The sequence below is a fragment of the Scyliorhinus torazame genome, chromosome 4 (assembly GCF_047496885.1).
Source record: "Scyliorhinus torazame isolate Kashiwa2021f chromosome 4, sScyTor2.1, whole genome shotgun sequence".
NCBI lineage: Eukaryota > Metazoa > Chordata > Chondrichthyes > Carcharhiniformes > Scyliorhinidae > Scyliorhinus > Scyliorhinus torazame.
The window spans coordinates 62,051,364-62,063,965 of NC_092710.1; the positions used below are offsets into that span (position 1 = coordinate 62,051,364).

A 12,602-nucleotide genomic window follows, 5' to 3' on the forward strand; every position below is an offset into this window, starting at 1 on the left:
TGGAATTGTTATTTTGTTAGTGGAGGGGGGAGTGAAGAGGGGGGAATTGTTCTGCTGACAGGGAAAGGACTGGCATTGGGAGACAAATTGGAGGTCGAGGAGGCGCGGGACACGAGCTGGGGCCTTCAATACGGTCATTGATCCGAGATTGGATCAGTCGAATTCAAGGACAGGGAGGGTGCCAGCCGCAGCGAAAGAGCTAAAGGGGTTTATGGAGGGGGTGGGGTAGACCCGTGGAGGTTCGGACGTCCAAGAGCGAAGGAAGTTTCCTTTTTCTCCCATGTTCACGGATTGATTTTTTCATTTTGAACAGGGCATTGCAGGCGGGAGTAGTAGATGCCGAGTATTCAGCAATTTTTGTGTCGGACCATGCCCCACATTGGGTGGATCTACGGGTGAGCAATGAGGGGGGTCAGCGTCCGCAATGGAGATTGGATGCAGGACTGTTCGCAGATGAGGGGGGGTGCGGGCAGGTGGTGGAGGCCATCCAGAATTATTTGGAGACAAATGATACGGGGAAAATTGCGACAGCTTCGGTATTGGAAGCACTGAAGGCAGTAGTTGGGGGGAATTAATTTGGATACGGGCTCATGGGGAGATGGTGCAGCGGGCAGAGATGGACAGGGTGTTAGGGAGATTCTTCAGGTGGATATAAGGTATTCAGAAGCCTTGGAGGTAGGATTGTTGAAGGAAAGGCAGAAGCTGCAGATGGAGTTTGGTCTGTTATCCACAGGGTAGACAGTGGAACAGTTGAGGAAGGCGAAGGGGGCGGTATACGAGTATGGGAGCAGCGGCGGAAGCATATGGGAGAGGAGGGAGCATCAGTGTGGGCTCCAATCTGTGGTAATCACCGGTTTATCCCGGGGAGGTCAGATGAGGGGTTTCGGAGGTGGCAGAGATCAGGTATTGAGAGGCCGGGAGATCTGTTTATTGATGCAAGCTTTCCTTGTTTGGAGAATCTGGAGGAAGAATTTGAACTGCCGGGAGCAAATGGGTTTCGTTATCTACAGGTGACAGCAGCACGGAGGCTTAGTGGTTAGCACAGCAGCCACACGGAGCTGAGGCACCAGGTTCGATCGCGGCTCTGGTCACTGTCCGTGTGGGGTTTGCACATTCTCCCCGTGTCTGCGTGCATTTCGCCCCCACAACCCAAAAATGTGCAGAGTAGGTGGATTGCCTAAATTGCCCCTTAATTGGACAAAATAATTGGGTAATCTAAATTTTAAAAAAAGGTGAGGGATTTTGTGCGTAGGCAGGTTTCAACCTTTTTGTTTCTACCGCCACAGGGGATACAGGATAAGGTAGTTTCTAGAACAGGGATGGGGGAGGGGAGGTGTCAGAAATCTATAAAGAACTTATGGAATTGGGGGAAACCCAGATAGGTGAGGTCAAACGTAAATGGGAAGAGGGCAGCACGGTGGTTAGCATTACTACCTCACGGCGCCAAGGTACCAGGTTGGATCCCGGCTCTGGGTCACTGTCTGTGTGGAGTTTGCATATTCTCCCCATGTTTGCGTGGGTTTCGCCCCCACAACCCAAAAAATGTGTAGCCTCGGTGGATTGGCCACGCTAAATTGCCCTGTATTTGGAATAAATGAATTGGGTACTCTAAAAAATTTTTAAACGTAAATGGGAAGATGAGCTGGTTAATGAGCTAGAGGCGGGTCTGTGGGAGGATGCTCTGAGCAGAGTCAATACGTCCTCATCATGTGCCAGGCTCAGCCTGATACAATTCAAGGTGGTCCACCGGGCACACATGACGGTGGCCCGGATGAGTAGGTTTTTTGGGATGGAAGACAGGTGTGTGAAGTGTACAGGAGAGCCCGCAAACCATGTCCACATGTTTTGGACGTGCCCGAAGCTTAGGGGATTCTGGCAGTGATTTGCGGATGTCATGTCCACGGTACTAAAAACGAGGGTGGCGTCGAGTCCATGGCTGGATTAGCGACATGGCTGGATTTCTCAGACTTGAGAAAATTAAGTGCACCGAGAGGATCAACATTTGGGTTCGGTCGGAGGTAGTGGCTGTTTATCGACTTCTTCGGAGAAAACTAAACTGTCAGCAGACTCAACAGGTAGGCCGGGGGGGGGGGGGGGGGGGGGGGAGTTCGGCTATTTTGTGTCTAGAGTAGGCGGGAACAGTGGGAGACGGAGGGATTCACTGTACTACGTTTACATTTTTAGTTATTTATTGTTTCATTTATTGTTATAAAATCATAAATGCCTAAATAAAATGTATTTTTAAAAAATAAATAAAACAGCAGTGAATCAGAACTCAGGTGGCAGGGAAGGACATTCTAGTCATGATGTTATTTAAATAGAAGAATGGGAATTTTAAAATGAAAACTGGCTGAGAAATTAACCTGGACTAATCCAAATACCAGTTGATTTATCCATCAGCAGAATAGCCAATGATAGCGGTGAAAATCCAAACACTTCAATCAGTTTTCCCCGTAACTGAAATGCCAGAAACTCAAAACCATTTTTGCAAATTATTACTATCTTGAAAACTCTTGGTAAGGAGCAGTGGGAAGGTGGATGAATAGGATTTGAGAGATGCCAACACACATCTACGAGTGAGAGGGTGAAGGAGGGGTTGCGCAAAAAGGCCAGAGTCAGAGCAATGGAAAATTTCAGATTGGAATTTACAAGGGAAGATTCAGTCATTAACTCATTTAAATTAAAAGAATGGGAATTTTAAAATCAAAGGCATCTGAGGACTGGGGGACATTATAGATTAATGAGCAGAAAAGATGAATCTGGAAAAGGGCAAGGGAACACATTAAAGGTTGCAGACTCTGAACAGCTGAAGATAAGTGGTAAGGTGGGAGGCCCAGGAGGAGAATATTAGAACTGGGGTAACGAAAAGCCTGGATTAGGATTCAGCAGGCGATGCACTGAGGAAGGGATAGAGACTGGCAGTGTTATGTAGGTAGAAGTCGGAGATTTTTGCCTGGTAATTATGCTAGAAATAGAGTTATAGCTTTGAAGCTGGACACGGAATTACAGATAGCCTGCCTAAGTCTCAGTCAGTGACCAGGGAGAGGAATAAAATTGAGTGGTGAAGAGATTAAGTTTGTGATGGCGACAGCAGACAGTGGTGTTAATCTTTCCGATGTTTAACAGTTGAAAAGGGGAGCTACATTTCACACCATCCCATTTTCTAAAGATGTAGAGGTGAGGACAGCTGGAATACAGTGTATAGTTTTAGTTCCCTCATAGCTGTATAACTATGGGAGAGAAAAAGTAGAATGATTGACAGGGTGGATGGGTTGGACTAGGAGCTTAGCATAATCTGGGTATGTACGCCATGGAAAAGGAAAGATTAAGTGATTGCGGATCCATTAGCGTCAATTTTATTAGGACTCCTTGATGCCACGTTAGTTCATATAGTGCCTTGATGTGAAGGACAGACCCTGTCATCTATCCTCTGGAATTCCTTTAGCCATGCCTGAACCAAAGCTGTAATGAGCTCTGGAGCAAAGTGATCCTGGCAGAACTCAAACTGAGTATTGGCGAGTCAGTCATTGCCAAGTATGGGCCGGTTCAGCTCACTTGACTAGACAGTTGGTTCGTGGTGTAGAACAAAGCCAGCAGTGCGCATTCAATTCCCGTACTGGCAAAGGTTATTCATGAAGGCCCCGCCTTCTCAACTTTGCTGCTCACAGGAGGCATGGAGATCCTCAGGTTAAATCACTAACAGTCAGCTCTCCCCCTAAAAGGGGGAAGCAGCCTATGGTCATCTGGGACTATGCCGACTTTACCGTACCAATTCAAAGCACTGTCAAATATATCTTCATTGTTTTAATGACTGAAGTCCACTAGTGGAATGCTAATTGCTGGATTGGATTAACAGAAAACAGCTCCAGGAGTACATCATTCAGCCATTCAAGCCTATTCCGCCATTCAACATATTCATAGCTGATCATCGATCACAATACCATACTCCCACTTTCTCCTCATACCCCTCGACATCTTTGGAGACCATAAATCTTTTTCCTTCTTAAATATATTTATTTGAGCTCCACAGCCTGTTGTAGGTGAGAGTTCCGTATGTTCACCACTTCCATCAAGTCTGCACGGTCCTTGAAAAGAGCACCCTACTTAAGCCCATGCCTCCAGCCTGTTCCTCAAGCCCAGTAACCCCACCTAACCTCTTTGGACACTAAGGGCAATTTAGCATGATAAATCCACCTTATCTGCACATCTTTGGACTGTCGAGGAAACTGGAACATCCGGAGGAAATCCATGCAGACACAGGGAGAATGTGCAGACTCCGCACAGATAGTGACCCAAGCCGGGAATCGAACCTTGGACTCTGCAGCTATGAAGCAACTGTGCTAACCACTGTGCTACCATGCTGTCCCTGTCAGCTATGAAGAGGCTGATTAAGCTGCAGTTGTTTTCCTTAGAACAGAGAAAGTTCAGGGGGGATCTGATCAAAAATTAGGAACATATATAGAGTAGAAAGGAAGGAATTTTTTCCCTTAGTAGGCAGGTCAATAATGGGGAATAGACTTAAGGTAGAGGGCAGAAGATTTAGAGGAAATTTGAGGAAAAAATTCACCCAGAGGGTGGTGGAAATCTGGAACTTACGGCCTAACAGGATGATAGAGGTGGGAGCCCTCAACATTTAAGTGGCATTTAGATGAGCACTTGAAATGCCACATAATACACGGCTACAGAACAAGTGCTGGAAATGGGATTAGAATGGATAGGTGCTCGATGACCAGCAAAGGCAAGTTGGGTCTCTTTTTGTGCTAAATGGTTTGCTCCATATCCTGAGACGATGACACCCCCCCAACACCACCACCAGCCAGAGGAAACAAGATCCCTACGTCCAGATTGTTCCTGTCAGAATTTCATACATTTCAATGAATACATTTCTTATTCTTCTAAACTGCAGTGAATACAAGCCTAGTCGATTCAATCTCTCCTCATATGACATTCCTGCCATCCCAGGGATCAGTCTTGTGAAACTTCACTGCACCCAGTTTACTGCAACAATATTTTTTCTAAGATAAGATGACCAAAACTGCACACAATACTCCAGGTGTGATCTCGCCAACACCCTGTATAGCTGCAGTAAGACATCCTTTATCCCGTTTTTCATGGACAGGCTCTTTCTAAAAACGTTTTTGTGCTGTCAAGGAATGTAGTTGTGCTGAATAACTTGGCTCACAGTGTGGCTAGTCCTGGAGCACTAACCTTCAGCATTAAGTGAAGACGCCGGCGTTGGATTGCAGTGGGCACAGTAACAAGTCTTGCAGCCAGGGTGTTGAGGGTCCCTGTACACTCAGGTCACTCCTTCACATGTTGAGGGAATTAAATTGGCTTAAAACTGGTTTCTCTGATGATGGGGATCTCAAGACAGCCAGAGATAATCAACCACTAAACATTTCTGACTGAAGATGGTTGGGAATATTTTGTCCTTTGCACTCATGAGCTGGGGTCCGTTGTCTTTGACGTGGATGTTTGTGGAATTTCCTCCCCCACAAGCTTGTTGTTTAATTATTCACCATATAATTGGTACGGCAGGACTGCAAAGCTTTATACTGTTTGTTGTTTTGCTTGCTTGTGTCTCTATGGTATGGTGAAGTACAGTAGATTCACCAGCGCTGCACCTCATTTTTATGCTGCTCCTGTAATGCTCTCCTACACAACTCATTGAACCAGGTTGAGCCTGATTTGATTGTAATGTTTGAGTGATGGATGCACCTTGCCATAAACAAATAGATTGGGGTAATATGCAATTCTGTAGCTGATGATTCACCATCAATTTGGAGACAGTAGATCTATTTTATATCTATCAAATTTAGCATCAGGTTGGCATCGCACAGCAGCATGCCCAGTCCTCAGTTTGAAGATGGTGCTTCATCTCCAACAAGGACTGTGTGATCAATACTGTCACAGACAGATACATCTGCGGCAGTTCGATGCGGGAGGACAGAAGTCGGCTTTTCCTTGTGTTGGTTCACTTGTCAACTACCACAAGCCCAGTCTGGCTGATCCATTTTCAAGACTTGGAAAGGTCAGTCAGCAATCGTGTTACCGAGACATCTTGATGGAAGAAATTAAGCCCCCAACCCAAAGTAAATTCTGTGCCTGTTCTTTTCCAAATTAACTTGAGTCCAGATTCATTAACTGAAGGTCAAAAATCAGCAGGAGCCTTTCATGCCTATGTTTGACCTAATGCCATGAGATTTCATGCAGTCCAGAGTCAACATTGAGGTCTCTCCCTGTTTATTCAATACCACTGGGCTGTCATCTCTGGTGGATCCATCTTTTGGGAAAGGACGTACCCAGGAATAGTAGCTGGGAAGTCTCAGACACACTGTTTGATGGTGATATTCACAGGCTCATTTCGATGCCAGGCTGTAGCTTGACTAGTCTGTGGGATGGGTTCTGTCAAAACTGTTAGCAGTCGACAAATATCAGTGACAACGTTCTTGGGTCGACTGGATTTTATGACTGAAACCAATGCTGGGTGATCCACCCAATTTATTCTTATTGCACCTTTTTGTAGCCATTTTACCTGGTTTTCCGGACAATCTCAGAGGGCTGTCAACAGTTGGCCATGCTGCTGTGTGTCTAGAACCTCATACAGGCCAGGTTGAGTAAGCACAGCAGGCACCTCAAGGTCATTCATGAACCAGATTAGGTTTGACGACAATCTATTATTTCATTAACATAGTCCAAATTCACAAACTGCTGCAGTGACATCGAAGCTCTGGTCCCTGATCCAGATCTCTAGTTTCGTAATCCAGTAACATAACCACTGTGCTGTGCCGGTACATAGGGTGTAGCTCGCTTGGAAGGAAAAAGATGACTTTAGATCTACAGTTCCCAAAGCTCTGCACCTCGGTGGCTTTACTCACCTCATGCCAGAGTGTGGGATAGGATAATTACTGGAGATTGATAGTCAACAGCTCCGCTTTCACTGCTGCATGTGACTCCTTGCATGCAAGCAGAGAATCTCAATAGAACCTGGTCTTTTACCATCCATTGTTAATATATCCTGTAAGTTCTCCAATGTTAAATATTTTAAAGTCATTCTTTGTCCCTCCCACTTACCTGATATTCTTGTCCACTGAAAATCGACTCCTCTGTTAACAACAAGCTGACTCCATCCACCCCTTCTTCAATCGCCTGTTCTAATCTGTCCCAGTAGAATTTCATCAACTGGAACAGTTGGTAATTATCACACATCGTCAAGAATTCAGTGAATGCAGAGTTCAGATCTGTGAACACAAATGGAGAAAACCAAACACATCATTAAATTTCCACGTTGCTCCACTTCCTCTTACACAAGAAGCGACTAAATCCTCCTCTGAGTCACGTTATCAAACACCTTCTGGGAACCCAAAAACATTGCGATAGCATAGTTGACCTTACTCAATATACCCGACTTTGCTCCAAATCCCTGAATATAAATGGTTAACACGAGGGTATCAATTTCAAATTTATGATCACAGTTTGTTTAATCGTTCGCTGGATGATCGGGTTTTCGGCAGGGCCAGAATTTGTTATCTATCCTTAATTGCCATTGAAAAGGTGGTGAGACACCTTCTTGAAATACTGCAATGCATCTGCCGCATGTATACTCTGTACTTCTCAGAAGGTATTTCCAGGACTTCTATCCAGTCACAGTGAAGGCAAATATGAAGTTGTTTGCTTTGGCAGGAAGAATAAAAAGCAGAGTATTACTTAAATGAAGAATGGGTGCGGAATTCCAAGCTGCAGAGGATTTAGGTGTCTGAGTGCAGCAGTCACAAAATAAAATGCAGGTACAGCAAGTAATTAAGAAATGAATGGAATGCTTTCCATTTTTTACCAGGGGAATTAACATAAAAGGATGTCATGCTTCAGTTATACAGGGCATTGTGAAACCACAGCGATTTATTTTTAAATTTTTCCAGGACGTGGGCTTCGCTGGCTCAGCCAGCATTTGTTGCCCATCCCTAATTGCCCTCGAGAAGGTGGCGGTGAGCTGCCTTCTTGAACGGCAGCAGTCCATGTAGAGTAGGTTCACCCACTGTGCTGGTTAGCGAGGGAGTTCCAGGTTTTTGACCTAGCAACAGTGAAGGAACGACAATAGATTTCCAAGTCAGGGTGGTGGTGACTTGGGAGGGGAACTTCAAGGTAGTGGTGCTCCCAGGCATCTATTGCCCTTGTCCTTTTAGATGGTAGCGGTCATTTGGGTTTGGAAGATGCTGCCCAAGGAGCCTTGGTGAGTTTCTGCATCTTGTAGATGGCACACACTGCTGCTACTGTGTGTCTGTAGTGGAGGAGTAAAATTTTGTGGAAGGGATGCCAATCAAGCTGGCTGTTGTGTCCTGGATGGTGTCAAGCTTCTTGAATTTGTTGTTGGAGCTGCACTCATGCAGGCAAGTGGAGCGTATTCCATCACACTTCTGACTTGTATCTTGTAGATGGTGGACAGGCTTTGGGGATTCAGGTGAAATACTCGCCACAGGATTCCTAGCTCTTGACCTGTCCTGGTAGCCTTCTTATTTAAGGGAGGATGCAAATGCATTACAAACGGTTTAGAAGAGATACTTGGAATGAGCAGGTTGTCATAGGAGGAAAGGTTAGATACACTGGGCTTGTTTCCACTGTTTAGAAGAGCATGGACCGACTTGGTTCAAGTGCATAAGATCCTGAATGGTATGAACAAGTTGCTCATGGAAAGAATGTTTTCAGAACTAGGGGTATAATTTTACCATTAGGGGTTGCCCCTTTAGGACAAGAGAACTTCTTTCCTGAGCGTTATGCGACTGGAAGTCTCCGCTTCAAAATGCTGTGGAAGCGGGGTCATTGAATATTTTTAAGGTGGAGGTAGATAGAGTCTTGTTAGGTACAGGAAACAAAAGTTATTGAGGATAGATGGGAATGTAAAATTCAACACAAATAGATCAGCAATGATCTTACTGAATGGCAGAGCAGGCTCGAGCGGGCAAATGGCCTACCTTCTCTTATTTCATATGTTCGTATGAATTTTCCGTTCTCACTTTTCCACACATCTTTCCTGTAAAATCATTATTCTTCCTGGATTCATATCATGGCCGTTCCTGCCCTTCCTCCTGAACCCAACAATGAGAAACTCACCCTCCTGCTCCAACATTGCAGATGCACATTAACTCGCCTCATATTTCCCTCCTTAATTGGCCCAGTACAAAACAATCCAAACATCTCAAACACGTGGTCTGTTTTTCACGAGTGCTTCCGTTTTAACATTCCTACTATTAATATCTTTCTCTGTTACTATTTCTGAACATGGATATCTTCCAGTCTCTGCTCATTCTCAGAGATGGTCCCATCAGTTCCAGAATGTTCTTCCCTCTGACACCAGAGGTAATTTACTATCTGTGGCTTTTTTCAGGGCTGCAAAAGAATCTGTTCATTGCACTGACTATAGAATTTCACTACTATCACTCTCCTACTCCGGTGGCCCAGCAGCCTCGCACCCACTCGAGGTGGTCTCTGGTGTCACACTGTTACTCAGGTAGACCCTGCTCCGAGTCACTGTCTCAGTCCACCTTACAGTCCCCAGGTATCGATTGGATATCTTCAGAACATAGGGGATCCCTGCATTTGTGATGACCCCCCAGATGGTCACTCACTTCCCTCTTGCCACTCAGTCCCTCTCCTGTTCCCTCTTCCTGTGTGAGATGCAGATTAATTGCACAAGACATGGTTGCTCGAACAGGACAGACGTTATATTTTGAAGTGTTTTCTGAACCTACCTGTGTCCATTCTCATTTGTTTTGAAGATGTTGGATCTTCTCCTTCATTTGAACCTACAGCCATGATAATGACAGACATTCCCAGGTTATATCAATAGGAGGGCGAGATGTAAAGTGACGCACAATATTAACTTTAGGATATCTCTCAGAATATTACAATCTCATAAATGCCATGGTCATATCAGTGGTATGTTTGACAGCTGTAGCACAACCCAAGAATCGGCCTCAAACTTTCCTTTAAAAATACACCCTTGCCCGGTTTGTCATTATAAACCTCTGCCCATTCTCAGTCGACCCACCCCTCCTTTGTAGTGTCACTATCTCCATAATCCATGTCATTTTTGCACAAGCTCCATGTTTAAATCCTCCAGTGAGGTTTCCATCCGGCCACAGTCCCAACTGTGCTCTTAAAATCACAATACCCTATCCGACTGACAATGGTAAATGAAGCATAATCTTTCTTGACCCACCTGCAGTCCTGAACATGTTTGACCTTCTACCGTTCTCCCACGCACCTCTCTATTGTCATCCAGCTGGGTTAGGAAATGCATCAAAGATTCCCAGTTCAGTTCTTATCCATTAAATTGTATCCAGAGAATCATGGACATTGTTTTTTCGGCCATTTTCTATTTCTCATCAACACGCCCTCAGCAATGCTGTGCCACATCCCACATGATACCCAGCTCCATCTCATCACTATTTAGAATTTTGCTTTCTGCATCCTAAAAACCAGACTCTTTTTCTCATCACGTGCCATCTAACCCACACTGGCTCACGGTTTAACAACAGCGCCAATTTAAAAATCAACACCTCTTTTCAAATCTCTCTATGACCCCTCCCTTCCTATCTAGAAGTGACATGTTTGCCCTCGACCTTTCCATAGCGGACATGTTGTAAATGTTGAGGATAATTCATCCACAATGGAGGCTGGAATTCCTTCCCCAAACCTTTTCACTGATCTGACCAAAGTTGGTCATCTACCAAGACACTCCTTTTGTCTTGGCTTCTTTGTTTTTCCATTGATTTTGCGATTAAATGGTTCAGAAAGTTTTATGACATTAAAGGGACGATACAAATGCAAGTTATTAAATATTTGCCACTTGTGTTTATGTCCCTGTCTCACTATATGTTCCTATAGCTGTACAACTAACCAACCTCAGTCTGTATCCGCTCCTTTCGCCACTGCGGAAAAGTAAGAGTGATTCAGTCACTTCATTTCTCCAAATTATAATTCATGTTTCCCTCCAGCAATAATTAACAACAAGTTTGCTGTTTCACTCACATGGTCATTTGTAAAATAAACACACAGCTTCTATTTCCAGTGTCTGATTTTGAAAAATATCCCAAAACACAATATATTTCTTCCACGTGTCCGTCAATTTAACACGAAACATAGTTTCTTTACAGCGAGGTTTTGTAATCCAGATCCTGCTGCCCGATCGAACATGTTCAGGTCATGTATTCTTCTTCATACATTCTCCCGCTGCCTGCCTTACAACCCACCAGCCACGACCCAGCCCAGCCCCACACAAGCCCCATGTCTCACCGACCAGATCAGAGTGGCTTCATCTTCCCTGGGTTACACGGTCTGATCTCACTGGCTCCATCCTCCCCAGGTTACACTGTCCGATTTCACAGGCTCCATCCTTGTCCGGGTTACACACTGTCTGATCCCACTGGCTCCATCCTCCCCAGGTTACACACTGTCTTATCTTACTGGCTCCATCCTCCCCGAGTTGCACACTGTCTGATCTCACTGGCTCCATCCTCCCCGGGTTACACACTGTCTGATCTCACCGACTCCATTCTCCCCGGGTTACAAGTGTACGATCTCACTGAGCCTATTTGTCCTAGTTTTTGATCAGTGCTAAATAATCCTTGCCCAGCTTTCTAGGTCTAAATAATCTTCCAACAATAAAGTCTGGGTTCAAATAAGGAATAGCAACGGCAAGTGACGAGACGCTGCCAGTATCAGTGGAAGCACCAAAAGCATCAACTATCAGTTGGATGAAGGAAGAACAAAGTGCAAATACCCATAATTCATGATAAAGAGTCACACACCAACTAATCAGGACATGGCTAATCAGGCGCAAGTTTTACAGCGTTCTATTCAAAGAGCTATTTAAATATTGCTAATTAAATGTACAATACTTGAGGAAATTCAGTAAAAACAGTTACTCTATTTAACACTTGTCTATTACACAAGATTGTTTATGTCTAATTGTGGAAAGTGAATTTCACACAATAATAAGCATGGTTACCAATTTGAATTTTAGTGGGTGGGAGGGTGAGCTGTGAGGAGGATGCAGTGATGCTTCAGCGGGATTTGGACTGGCTGAGTGAGTGGGCACATGCATGGCAGATGCAGTATAATGTGGATACATATACATAGAAGATAGGAGCAGAAGGAGGCCTTTTGGCCCTACGAGCCTGCTCCGCCATTCATCACGATCATGGCTGATCATCCAACTCAATAGCCTAATCCTGCTTTCTCCCCATAGCCTTTGATCCCATTCTCCCCAAGTGCTATATCTAGCCGCCTCTTGAATACATTCAATGTTTTAGCATTGATAAATGTGAGGTTATCCATTTCGGTAGCAAAAATAGCAAGGCAGATTATTTGAATTGAGAGAGGTAGATACTCAGCGAGATCTTAGTATCCTTGTACATCAGTCGTTGAAAGTCAGCAGGCAGTAAAGAAGGCAAATGGTATGTTGGCCTTCATAGCGAGAGGATTTGAGTATAGGAGGGATGTTTTACTGCAGTTGTATAGGGCATTGGTGAGGCCACACCTGGAGTAGTGTGTGCAGATTTGGTGCCCTTATCTGAGGAAGGATGTTCTTGCCATGGAGGGAG

The 12,602-nt window shown here is 44.7% G+C and overlaps 1 pseudogene; it reads right to left on the reverse strand.

Annotated features, from left to right (window-relative positions):
- The window catches only part of LOC140410256 (NACHT, LRR and PYD domains-containing protein 3-like), a 143,132-nt pseudogene that overhangs the window by 117,222 nt on the left and 13,308 nt on the right, over positions 1-12,602 (reverse strand).